General features: G+C 37.9%; 1 pseudogene; it reads left to right on the plus strand.

Moving 5' to 3' along the window:
• Window positions 1-10,386: 10,386 nt before the first annotated feature.
• Window positions 10,387-10,750, plus strand: LOC131932703 (10 kDa heat shock protein, mitochondrial-like; annotated as a pseudogene).
• Window positions 10,751-11,744: the final 994 nt, after the last annotated feature.

Genomic DNA, 11,744 nt, shown 5'->3' on the forward strand with positions numbered 1-11,744 from the left:
ATAATCACACAATATAGACATTTTACAATTAAAACTAAAGACAGTCAAGCTTAAAACAGGTAGGTTCAGTTCTGGAACTCACCTTGGGAGGTCTGCAGAGAGCCCAAAACTACAAGAATTTTTTTTTTCAGTGTTTTTTTTTCAAGACTATTATCTCCCGTAAAGTATGTCGTAAAGTACAAACTAGACTCGTGAACTTAGCAACCATTTCAATAAAATGTAATTACGCTTGCAAACTGGAATTGAAGGAATTAGTACAAACTTTTGAGACGAAGGAGGCAAGTAAAATTTGATTCTGATTTCTACTTACAACAGTTATGCAAATGATAATAAAATATTATGTCATTTTAAATTAATTGCTTTCCTATACGTATGTTTTAGTAATTAATTTGTGTGAAAGGGGAAGTTTTAAGAAGTTTTGCCTAGGGCAGGGGTCGGCAACCTGCGGCTCGCGAGCCGCAGCGGCTCTTTTGATATCAAGATGCGGCTCTCCAGCTCCTTGAACAAATACTTAATAATCTTAATAAAAAAATAAAATATTTGAAATAAAAAAAATGTTAGTGGCTCTTTAAAACCAGGGAAATTTTGAAAATTGTAACTTTTGGCTCTTCCGCTTCAAAAGGTTTCCGACCCCTGGCCTAGGGCGCTAAATAACATGGCCCCGGCACTGCCCTTCCCCCCCCCCATACGCGTCCACAATAGTTGATTTTTTCGGACCCCCCCCCCCCTCCCTCTATGTGTGGACGTCATAAATTGATGACCCCACCAACTAATTTCCGCACATAAAATAGTTGTTTCCATTGTTACCTTGACCTACTGATTACCACACATAAAATATATATGCTGTTTTCATTGTTCCTCTTACATAGCATTATATGTCTTTCTATAACAATACCCGTCGGGCGTATTTGGTTCAACAGAAAAAAAAAGAAGAGTAAAACATCACAAGAAATTATAGTTTGAAATATTGATATTCTTTTTTTCTGGGGAATTTTAGCGTTGAGGCTACATATTATGATGCGACCTGTTACAATTGCATACTGCTACCGGCTAGTTCAACTTGGGATTTCTGAATGGGGACTTCTACGTGGTATATCAGTAGAGCAAACACATACCATCTTGAATGTCACTAATCCGGTGTCTAGTTCTAGAACTACCTCCACCTCCCCCCTCTCCGACAGCACTTCTACCTAAATCAAAAAGAGGGGGGCACAACACAAATGGGGGACGTGAAAGAGTGACAAATACCCACAGGTCTAGCGGCTGGGTGTGAAAAATGTTTTTTTTATTCTTCTTCTTTGTTCTTTATTCTAGTGTTGGAAGGTATTCCCTCCAACACAATTAAGTATTACGCGTCAACTTGTTATGTTCGAAAAATGTTCGATTGTATATCTTTTTGTGAGCTTCAGATCAGTAGCGTAGAAGAGTGGATATTGGGTATGGAAGGGGGTAGGGGAGATTTTAGACCTATTCGTATAACAAATGAAAAGGTCAGTGAAAGAATCACCAATGTGGTTGTCCCTATTGAGAACGTGCTATATATGACTACGGTTAAAGCAACTCGGATGGAAAGGTCATGTGACACGATTCAATGACCAATCAAATGCAGTCATGCAGGGCACGGTGCTAGAGGGAGGGGGCGAGCAGGTGGGGGGGGGGGGTGGGGGAAAAGGTGATATTGGATGGAGGATATCCAGGATTTGACAGGACTTCCCGAGTCAGAATTATTAAAATGCAGCAGAAGATACAGAAAAATGGTAAAGGATTACTTTTTAAAAAAGTCAACTTTTGTGTCCCAACGTCTCCAAAATTTTTCATTTTCGTTTCTTCAATAACAAGCGAATGTCAGTTTTCCAGCTCTTTAGACAGGCAAATAACTCAGATTTTGATGACGTCATCCGTTTGAAAGCTTCTTACTGAAAATCTAGAGGGGAGGGGAGTGATGTACAGCATAGGTTAACAGCTGTCACGAAGTACCTCTGATAATTGCTACATGGTGCTTTGATTAGAGCTATTTAACCGCTGTTTAAAACAGACAGTAGGGCGAAGATTACGGAATTGATGAAACACAAAGGATACCAGTTCAAGCATTACAGAAATGTGTTCATGAGTAATATATAAAAAATACTGACATTTTTTATTTTTTTTCAAATCTCCTAGACTAAACCTGATACGATGTCTACAATTTAAAATATTTTCGGCTTAAAAAAAAAAGACATTTATTTAAATTCAAAATTTTAGATGATCGTTAGCCGATTATAAAAATAGAAATCGAATTTTTTTTTTTTTTTTTTTTTTTTTTTTTTACTTTTTACAAAAACTATCTTTTGCCGTATTCAGTTTCCAACATTATTTTCAGATTGAAAAAGAATTTAACAAAAAAAAAAAGGCTTGATTTGTCTAAAGTTAAAATAATGAGATCCGTTCTTTGTGCTTATGTCCGGGGCATGAGCTCTGTCACTAAAGCCTTGATTTGTCTAACCAGAGTCGGACGGCGGCTGAATATCCTCATCTAATGATCTACGCGGAGCGCGACCGGCGATGGCCAGATACTCTCACCAAAAACCGTATTTATCGACTCTTTAATTGTCAGGAGAAGACAACTGATAGACATCACGGGTAATATAATCCCGGCGTACAGGGGAGGGAATTCAGCTCGCGGAGGGAAAGTAGGCTGACAGGAGTTATCACGCGTGGTAAAAAGGGGGGACAACTCACTGCGTGGCTTAGACTTAATGAAATTTCACTTTGCGGGTTGGTTTTGGCGTGACGCGAGTGTGGATATAAAAAGGATGTTGGTCTGTAATGCAATATTAACGTACGGGCGTCGGATTTCCTGCGGCAGGAGACGTTGAAGACACGTGACCAAATACATCATTGAGCATCGATATGATGTGCTGATTATTATTTGTGTAAAGCAGAGGCGTAGCGACCCTTCCCTGCGCCCGGAGACAAACTTTCGATTTGCACCCCCCCCCTCGAACTTTTGATTTGCACCCCCCCCTCGAACTTTTGATTTGCACCCCCCTCTCAAACTTTCAATTTGTTTTTCCAACCCATTTTGGCGCCCCCCCCCCCCCCTCGCTACGCCTCTGGTGAAGAGACTGTTACATTTATCATAGAAAGAGTAGAACATTATTTCATACTGTTCACATTGTAATGATCAACATAAGCTATACAAGGATATATGTGATTGATTTATGTCTGACCTAGCGTGACGTCATCGTGACGTGTGACGCGACTTAGTCGTTGTCAATATCGTCGAAATGACGAATATAAGAATATTTTTAAAAAGTCCCCCTTTATACCCCCCCCCCCAAACCCTTTTTGCTCTAAGTGAGCACTACTTTTATAATTCTCTCACATATCCTCTAATATGTTTTAGTGTAGGACCTGGGGCCCGGTCATGACGTCAGAGATCACGGGGCCAACGCCCCCGCTAACCTTTGGACACCAGCTTTAATTGACTTGAGCTATACCGGGAAAAACCACCATTAAACTAATTTTCCAGAACCTAAATTAATTATCCCCCGTTTTAAGCCGCGTAAATGTTGTCGTACCGTGTGAACAACTCATCTATTATACGGTCATCTGGGGGTGGGGGCGGAGGATTGGGGGGGGGGGGGGTGATGGTGCAACAGCCAGGTATTTTACTCATGCCTTTAAAAATTCACAGCTAGGGCCAGTAGGATAAAGTTGACTGTTAAGAACAAATTGACCCAACGGTGGTTATACAACTGTTGGGTCAGATTTTAGCAATCTATGGTGGGGGGAGGGGTGGGGAGGGGGGTAATGTTTCAACGGCCAGGTATTTTATTCATGCCTTTAAAAATTCACAGCTAGGGCCCGTGGGATACAGTTGACAGTATAGAACAGCTTGACCTGACAATAATTATACAAGACAAGTGTTGCGTCAGATTTTAACAATCTGTTTACAGAATCAAGTTCTGAGTTCCTGGATTAGACGTTGGAGTGGGGTGATTGGAGTTGGATGACTAGATATGCATGATTGGAGTGGGGTGATTGGAACTGCGTGATTTGAGAGGGGTGACTGGAGTTGCATGATTGATATTGGATAACGAGATCTGCATGATTGGAGTTGGGTGATTGGAGTTTGATTTCGTTACCCGGATCAATCAATCGGGTTATATCGAAGCGTGTTTGTGTGATCAAAAAGTGATCGAACACCCTGAAATATCTAAATCAGTTTGAAACTAATAAGATGGCAGTGATTAACATGTCATTTGTGTTATCTCATTTTTTTAAAAATAACATTTTTAAAGCTTCTGTTTTAATGCATTAAATGAGAAACGTTCAACGGGTCATTAGGCGCATGCGTAAAGCTTCAAAAGAAAAAAACGCTGTAGAAATCTTCAGTCATTTTCTTCGAACTTTGGTTGGACATTTTTTTTTATGAATCGCCTCGACATATATATTTTATTTTCATTTGAAAATATCGTTTTTAAAAAGACTCGGGATTATATTTAAAAAAAAAAAGTCTTCCAAATGTCATTTTTCTAAGATCTCCGAAAACACCAAGGGAGGAGGAGAAGGGGGGGGGGGTTTGTTGTTTCTTACACAAGCGTCTATTCCTGGACGAGAAAAAAATACGAATCTTTTTCATCCCTTTTAGAAAGACCACAAAGACCCACGTCACACATTACACCCGGATACACATTAAAAAAGGGGCTTTTAATTGCAGAAACATGCAATTCCACACGCGCTAATTACGTCACACGGTGCCCTCAAAAGGGGAGATAAAAAAAACGTGAGCAGATATGTACTCAGGGATTTAACGAGTTGCGGTGTAAATGCCAATCTGGGTAAACACACTTTAAAAAAAAAACCGCGGGTCGTGAATAAAAAAATCAAACGTTAACATTTGACTTGCATTTACGGCTTTACCTTTAAAAGGTTTGCAGAAAAAAAAAATCTGCAGATCAATCGGAAATCCCCGGTAAGTTTTATAGATGTACTTAAAAGGTTTGGACATCGTTTGGGAAATTCGGGGATAAAAAAATAAAATAAAAATATATGGGGAAAATCGGCGAAAGAATTTAAGTACCTTTTAAAATGCGAAACTAACCCGGGTAAATGACGAAGGGCACGATCGATATTCTCGCGAGATGAAGATTATGGTCACATCATGTTTGATAGAGAATTAAGATGGCGGGTGGGCTGCAAGCGGGGGGGGGGGGGGGTCACGTTTAATTTGTTGGCTTCGGTGTTAATGGGAAATGTTGTTAATGGTCAATTTGTCGGAGGTAGCCCGATGTTACTTTGAGATGAATATTATCTCGGTTTGAAATATTGTCATGGAATATATGTGTGGGGGGGGGGGGGGCGGACACTGGTTAAAGTATATATTTTCCAATATATATTGGGGGAAGGAGGGAGGGTGGTGAGGTGACGTGCTTCGTAATTCCCACCCCCCACCCCCACCCCCGAAAAGAGATACCTGAAAGAAACTCTGCACGCTAGACGGCTAGATATCAAACGTAAACAAAACGCTCATGAACCAGATGTACTGTAACATGTACTTGTCACGTGATATCAGCATAGACATTGTACAATAGTTTTTTAAAAACCCAGCAAAGCCTCGCTCAGCGGGCCCGCTAGGGGATTAGACCAAGGGGACGGAGATCCCTGTTCTATTAAGGGGAGATGATTAGAATCTTCGTCGGGTCTTAAAGATTAGCGGGTAGGGATTGCGAGGCGTTGAGAAAAAGGAAGAAACTTTATTTAAGGTAACGATAGAAGACATGGTGGAAATATTTGTTAAAATTGTTCGTCGTTTACGTAGTTCGATTAGAAAACTATAGTGTGAGGGTGGGGGTGATGGAGATGGACCCCGGCCTTGTATAGTTCTGTGAAATCACCACACACACAAGTCCAATTCAAGATTTAATGTTCTTTATTTACACAAATCGATTTCCCGCTTCTATCTACCTAGTCTATACTATATACTATCTACTAATACTACTAACTCAGGGGTTCCCAACCCCGTGCCCGCGGGCGCCAAGGCGCCCGCCGAACGATTCGTATGTGCCCGCCTCTCACTATTCGACAGAATTTTTTTCATAAACATTATTGAAAGGTTGAAGGGGATGGAAATCGAAAGTTTGAGGGGGGGGGGGGGGGGGGGGGAGGGTGCAAATCAAAAGTTTTGTCCCCGGGTGACGGGAAGGGTCGCTACGCCTCTGGAAGGAGTTTGTCGATTTAAAATAGGTGGTGCCCGCCAACCTACCGATATTTTAGAATGTGCTCTAGAGTAAGAAAAGGTTGGGAACTCCTGTACTAACTACACACTTCTATCTAACTGCACACTCCCGTGACCATCCCTAACACACTATCTACCTCTAGTTTTTACATCTTTTTCCAAGCGCTACCTATCACCAACTGTTCTCCCACGCTCCAGTGGTCAGCTGACCGTCCCACGTGACCGGTCAGCTCCTGTATTCCCAATGGTCTGTTTAACTAACTAAGCTATAGTTTGTTTCTACCATCTACTTGACTTCTAACCTAAACTAGCGTCATCACAAATACAACTATAAAAGGTTGAGGGTTAGAAAAGAATGAGATAATGAGCTAATGATCGCCAACTTCAAAAGTCCCAATTCAGACCCCTGGCAGATGAAGCTAGATAACTGAGTACAGCAACCCCTCTAAAAGAGAAAACTCTCAACTCAAACAACTGCCTTGTAGTTTGTTCTTGGATGCACAAACGCTATGAAAGCTCATTCAGAAAAGAAAAGCCAGCTGAAATCGGAGTTAACAGGCCATATGTCACATAACATGTTGACATTTGATACCTCGTTGTGTTGGATGAAATCCTTCTCGAGATAATATTTTAAGAACGACGCAGTAGAACGTTGCCCAAACAGCTGGTGCCCTTTTGTGCACTCGCAGCTATCCTTTCACGATTACCTGCCCCCCCCCCCATTCCTTGACTCACACCCTTCACCCCGCCCATGTTCATACAACACATTAAAACTAACCCATTAACCATACTCCATTAACCATACCCCCAAAATCAGAAAAAAACACGCCAACTGTCATGTATCTCTTATCATTTACACTAAGATCTTAATTGCTCGATTTACAACCGGTCAATAAATAATTGATTAATCGAAGTCTCGCTGTTAAATCAAAGCACCCCCTCTCACAATCACCCCCACACACCCACACCCACACAGTGATACCGTGGTCTGCAGGAGTTAATAGTGTGAATATCCGTTGACTAATCGTTCAAAAAAACAAACACTACTCAACAAATACTCCTAACCAATCAAAGACGCCAAAACAAGACACACCCCGAGAGTTCAACTTCCGTTTTAGTTTCCAAATTTAGACTCCATCAAAACATTTTAAACGTGTATGTTGTTCTACGCAGTGTCCGCCCCCCGGAAATTTTAACCCCCCCCCCCCCCCTCGAAGAAAAAAGTCTGGAAGAAACACTGGTTCTACAGATATAACCATCCTTAATTATTTTTTCTAACAGTTTTTGAGGTCATTAAATACATACATACCGCCAACAAAACTGCCTCGGTGAAAATTCAAGCCCTGTTTTTGTCGCAAACTTATGCACTAACAAAAACAAAAGCTCAGAGATAGATTTTTGTTACTTGATCCAGACATCATCGAAAAACCAAACAGTTTGGCTTCACGTATCGGTTAACACCAGATATATCAAATTATGTGTGAACTGCTGTTACATTAAAACAATCGTTAATGTAAAAAAAAGGAATACGATATAATAAAATAAGAGAAAATACCACAAAATTAAAAAAGAAAAAGAAAAGAACATTTCAAAAGAAAAAGACCAAAGAGATATAATATACAAAATAAAAGGAAAAAAGATTTAATAGAAAAAGATATTTAAAAAAAACGGCGTAGAAAAAAAAAAGAGTAAACAAACCAACGCCCCTCCCTACTCCCCCCACCACCACTCCCCGCCCATCCCCGGCGTGCGGCTGAGAACCCACTGATGAGATAGGGAAACATTCCCTGTCATAATGGAACTTGAATTTTTGTTCCATTTTTAAATTGAAAAAATAATAGAAAAAAGAGCAGAACACGGTAAAGTGAAAAAAAAATGCTGTGTATCTTAAGTTCCTGGCCGCAGATATGTATTTCAATACGGTTTGTGTTGCGAGTATGTGTGTATGGTGTGTACTATGTGTGTATTATGTGTGTATTATGACTGTTTATTATGTGTGAACTATGTGTGTACTATGTGTGTACTATGTGCGTATGATGTGTACTATATTTACTGTGTGTGTACTGTGAGTGTACTATATGTGTAATATGTGTGTACTATGTGCTTACTATATAGTGTGTATTTTGTGTGTTCTTTGTGTGAACAGTGTGTACTATGTGTGTACTATATATATATATATATATATATATATATATATATATATATATATATATATATATATATATATATATATATATATATATATACCTGGTGTACGGTGGTTATTCTTGTGTGCGGTGTGTACCGTGTTGTAAGAAGAGTTGAACATATTCCGTAGTGATTTTTACAAGATATTATTTAATGAACTTGCTTCCTCGTGTTTCCTATGTCATGGATCAAAACGGACGAGCGAAATTTCGACCACCTCTACCGGAGTTATTTCTTTCAAACTTGACACGTAGGTCAAGACCCAATGACCATGCAGTTAGGCACACAAATGTGACTTAATTGGGGGCTTAATTAATTTTTTTTTAAATAATGAAATGAATAAACCAAGTTTATTATATACACCATTCACATAGTACAACAGACGAACTTGCTTCAACTACCAAGTTTCTTACATACACCATTCACATTCAACAGACAAGCTTGCTTCATCTACCAAGTTTCTTACATACACCATTCACATACAACAGACAAGCTTGCTTCATCTACCAAGTTTCTTACATACACCATTCACATTCAACAGACAAGCTTGCTTCATCTACCAAGTTTCTTACATACACCAGTCACATACAACAGACAAGCTTGCTTCATCTACCAAGTTTCTTACATACACCATTCACATACTACAACAGACAAACTTGCTTCATCATTAAAATTAAAATTTCCTTTATTTACTGCGCGATGATAAAGAAACAGATGAACTCTACTTCACTTGCCTCATTGATTGTCGGGTTCGAAAAGGGAAATTTTTACTTTTTATACAATATCTTGCCATTAAAACGCTGTAAGTTTTTAAACGATATGGATATCTTATAAAATTATTTAATAATAAACCGGGAGTGATCTCCCCTAAACTTTCTCGAATATTCTTATATAAAACAACAAGGGATGGGAACTCGGGATATAGTTATGATTTTTAATCCATTTTAAATACATAAACTTTTTAAAATAAAATAGAATCTCGTAGAAAAAAGTATTGCACACCAAGCGAACGCCGAATAAAGATGTTCATAATGGTGCGCAATATTATTAGTACTTAATAAATTTAGATGAGTTTTTGAGAAATCGGAAATAGCGTAAATTAGTACTTTCCATCAACGGAAAATACTCAAAATTTAACAGAATGTAGAGAATTAGATCTTTTACTTACATGTGAAATTTTATTTATCTATCTGAAATAGTACTTAAGTTATAGGCTTTTGAAAAATTCAAAGTAGAAAAAGTACCACTTCCGGTTATCGGAAATCGCTCAAAAGTTGATACGGATCTACGATTTTGATAAAATACTTATATATGAAATTTCATCAACCTAGCTGTAACGGTACTCACACACACACACAGACACACACACACAGACATACGGACAAGATTGCAAAATTATGTTTTTCCGTATCAGTGAGGTGTAAAACGTCGAAATTTGTAAAAATCTCGATTTTTTTTTTTGCACGATTACAATACTTTCTCTATACTACGTAGGCTATATACGAGAAAGTAAAATGGTAATAATAATAATAAGCTTTAAAGGCACTGAAAACTAATAAAAATGGTGCGCAACAGTGCCCAATACTATATGGTCTTAATCAGGGAAGATAACTCGATACTAGACAAGAAAACACGAAAATATTATAATATTGGTATTTTTAAAACAAGAGGTAATAAGCTTCACTAGTTTCATTATTAGCAACTAAATGTTACGTTGTTTAATTAGTTTTTTTTTTCGTTTACAAAAATATGTTAATTTGGTTTGTCTTTTTTTTCTTCATCTATTCAAATTTTGCACCACATAAAAAAAGACAAAACAAAACGCAAATAATATTTATCGAAAATTAAATTTCAGCAATAATCAAAAAATTCTGTGCTTGCCATGTGAAAATTCAGGTCTAGGGCACCTTCTTATTCAGTATTTCATTATCCTGCCTGTTTAGAATCAAGACTGAACTTTCTGTCGAGTTATTTTCATAATGGCACAAGCATTTAAAAAGATTCATCCCCATGTTTGATAGGGTGCTTGTTGAAAGATTTCTCCCCGAAGTTAAGACCAAAGGTGGTATCATGCTTCCAGAGAAGTCGCAAGAAAAAGTTGTAGAGGCCACACTTGTTGCTACAGGAACTGGTGCTAGGAAAGATAATGGTACTGTTGTGCCACCTAGTGTAAAAGTTGGAGACAAAGTTTTGCTTCCAGAGTATGGTGGAACTAAAGTTGTATTGGAAGAAAAGGAGTATTATTTATTCAGAGACAGTGATCTTCTTGGGAAGTTCGAGAGCTAAGGATAGGACGTAAATGGAGTTGTGACTGGATTTGACTATTATATATACATGCCTGACTTTGATATAATCAGTTTTGAAGTTCTACAATACTTCACTGACCAATGTATTCTGATATGAGAGGCATTTATAGATATTTGCTAAATGTGATTTGATTGCCCAAATGATCAGTCTGACTGTGAATATTTTTTACTTTTGTTTTATTTGACAATAAATCTCAGATTTAAAAAAAAAAAGAAAATGTTTCATATTGTGAGGCTGCAGATTCAGTTTGTACCACAAAGAAACATCTAAAAACGCTCCCTTAATAGCTGGCACCCTGACAACGATTCAGCAGAGAACAAAGTTTACTGTAGGTAAGACTCAAACAATGAAGTCTACAGAGACGAAGAGGACTAGTCCCACTAACAATAAAATACTACTACAATGTTTCAAATGTTAAAAAGTCGTAAACTTTTTGTATTAAATCCAACATTTTTTTATCTGGTCAAACACCCAAAAAAAAAAATGTAGCCTAATTTAAAAAAAAAAATTTTTTCTGTAAAACATAACATACTGAAACTAGAAACTGAAAAAAAAAAATTCTCTAACAACTAATTATGTAAAAATATATGCACATCACACAATTATCAGAATGTGTTCTACTTGTAAATTGATTTGGTAATAAATTGAAAAAAAAAGCATTTTGTTAAACAATACTAACACTTAATAAATAAAAAAAAAGAGACACCACAGCAGTAATTAACATCAAAGTCACAGTACCCTTGTGAGGGGAGGGTTTTTATGGTGATAAATAAATGTATCTATTGTAAACCGTGTTGTATACTATAATACACATCCAGTCCAGGATCATTCCTTGTTATCGTCTTCTTTAAAATGTAGCCGTGGTCGAGTCGGTAAAGCTCATGGCTGCTAAACCGAAAAGTCTCGAGTTCAAACCCTTGAGCAGATGAGGCTCATTAGATGGGGACAGCCACTCTTATGTTTCAGTTTTAACAATGTCATGTATACATACATATATATATATATATATATATATATATATATATATATA

Source organism: Physella acuta, unplaced genomic scaffold (genome assembly GCF_028476545.2).
Source record: "Physella acuta isolate Inbredline_101_S28 unplaced genomic scaffold, ASM2847654v3 ptg002265l, whole genome shotgun sequence".
Classification (NCBI taxonomy): domain Eukaryota; kingdom Metazoa; phylum Mollusca; class Gastropoda; family Physidae; genus Physella; species Physella acuta.